This window comes from Loa loa (assembly GCF_000183805.2).
Source record: "Loa loa unplaced genomic scaffold supercont3.497, whole genome shotgun sequence".
NCBI classification, from domain to species: domain Eukaryota; kingdom Metazoa; phylum Nematoda; class Chromadorea; order Rhabditida; family Onchocercidae; genus Loa; species Loa loa.
In genome coordinates this window covers 2,433-4,659 of record NW_018108677.1, presented here as the reverse complement: position 1 = coordinate 4,659, position 2,227 = coordinate 2,433, and positions in this window count along the sequence as shown.

Sequence of the window (2,227 nt, the reverse complement as noted above, 5' to 3'; positions counted from 1 at the left end):
TAAATCAATGGAATTTATTCTGTTTATTATATGAGTAAAAATTCAAATTCTTCCTCATTTCTCACTTATTATTTAATTAATTCGAAAATTTACTACGCAAAAAAAAAAAATACAATAATTCCATTGAAAAAATTCGGTATAATTTTTGAACGAAGAGGATTGATAGCTTGCTTAGCAAAGATAATTAATGGATTAGATATTTTGAAAGTGAAGCTTAAGCTAGAAAAAGGCGCTCCAAAGATTAGCAAATAAAACATGTATATATGCAAATTTGAATCAACGATAGCAAAAGAAACTATATGAAATCCACCGAGACATTCCACTATGAATAATGCCATTAACATTGTTGAAGCGTTGACGTTAAAACCAATATTTCATCTAATTCGATCTGATATGCATTAAAATGAATATCCGGTAGCTTCGGTTATAAACCGGAAAAATTGCATCGATTTCAAGATTAAATAAAATGTAATGCTTCTTCTACATTTAATAAATATGAGAAAATCTTGAATGATTCGTCAAAATTTTAAAAAGTTTTTTTTTTTTACAGTCATAGAGTTATCAGGATTTATCAGATAATAAAATTAGCACTATATGATAAATAATACGAATATTGATTGAATAGGAATAAATGATCATGTATTATCGATAATGATTAATTTGAAATGGAAACGATTATAAAGTAGTATTTAATTTCTAAATTTAAATTTTTATTCCTTAATTTTTTTTTTTTTTAAGAACATTAAAGGAAAGGAAAAGCTTTTCCTTCTGCTTAATGTAAGCTAGAATTTGAAAAATTAGACGAATTTTTGAGTGACAAGTTAAAAATAAGGAATTGGAAAATTAGAAAAACATTTCTGAGTTCCATTCCTTTCATTTTCCTTTTTTTTCCTTCTCATCCTTCCTTATTCCTTCTCTTCTCGGAAGTATCGATCTTACTCTCATCAAACTATTCCATGAACTTATAATTTAACTAAAAAANAAAAAAAAATGCAAGGAAAAGGATACTAAGAATAAATGAAGGCATTTTATATTTTTATGATATTTATATTCCTACAGTATTTATGGTATTTTTATAGTATTTATACGGTATATACAGTATATATTTTATTTACGGTATATATTTTTATAGTATCTATACAGATATCACATAATATAAATAAATTTGATCTCTTTACATTTCTTAACAATATCTAAAGAAGGATATAAGCTATTATTAAAAAAATAAAAATCATATGATACGTGCATACGTAAGTTTACGTCATATGCCTTACGTAAGGAGCATACTTCCATTGATTTGCATATGTTAATACATATACTTAGAAGATGGATAGTAAAATTTTACGGTATTTATATGCATATAGGTATTTTATTTACAAAATTTATTCATAAATAATCACATTTTTCCTATAGATTTAGAAAATTTTGGAAATCACAAACGATTGTTTTATTGAAAATTTTCAACAATTTTATTTTATTCCAATTACTGTAAGACAATATTCAGCAATGTTACCAATATAATCATTCATTTAGTAATTAATTAAAAGTAAATTTGATTTCTTTACATTCTTATAGAATTATTATTAACATTAAAATTTAAAAGAAAAAAATTTGAAGAAAAAGAAAGAAAATCGCTTCATCGTGTTTCATTTCAAATTTATTTTATATGAAATAAGAAAAAGTCCAAAGATCAACTTCATTATGTTGACCAAGACAAAAATAATAAGGATCTCTGGAAATGCTTAATTCTCAATTTTACTCTTATCATTTTGTTGTTTACCATTCAACAAGTATGTCTAAAAAAAAAATGAACTTCCATGAAAACACCTGTCCTGTCCTTTTTCCTTCCCGCAGGTAAGCTTGATTGATTACAATTCTACTTTTTTTTTTCTTTTCATCCCTTCTCTTGGGTAACTTTTAAATTAAGTGATATATTAAATGCTTTTTTTTTTCAAAAATATTTAATTTGATATTATCAATGATAATCATAAAATTTGTTTACATTAATTGCATACTAATATGATGTCTTTGATTGCAAGAAATTATTTGTTGATAAGAATTCGATCAATATTGCTATACTTTAATGTATTCGTTTAACTTGCAAAAAAAAAAAAAGAATCAAATTAAGCTAATTTGGAATATTTGTTGAAGCTATTAAAGTTTAATCATTTTCCATGACTATCCTCAAAAAGATTTCTTCCAAAGATTGTAACATAAAAAAATAGCA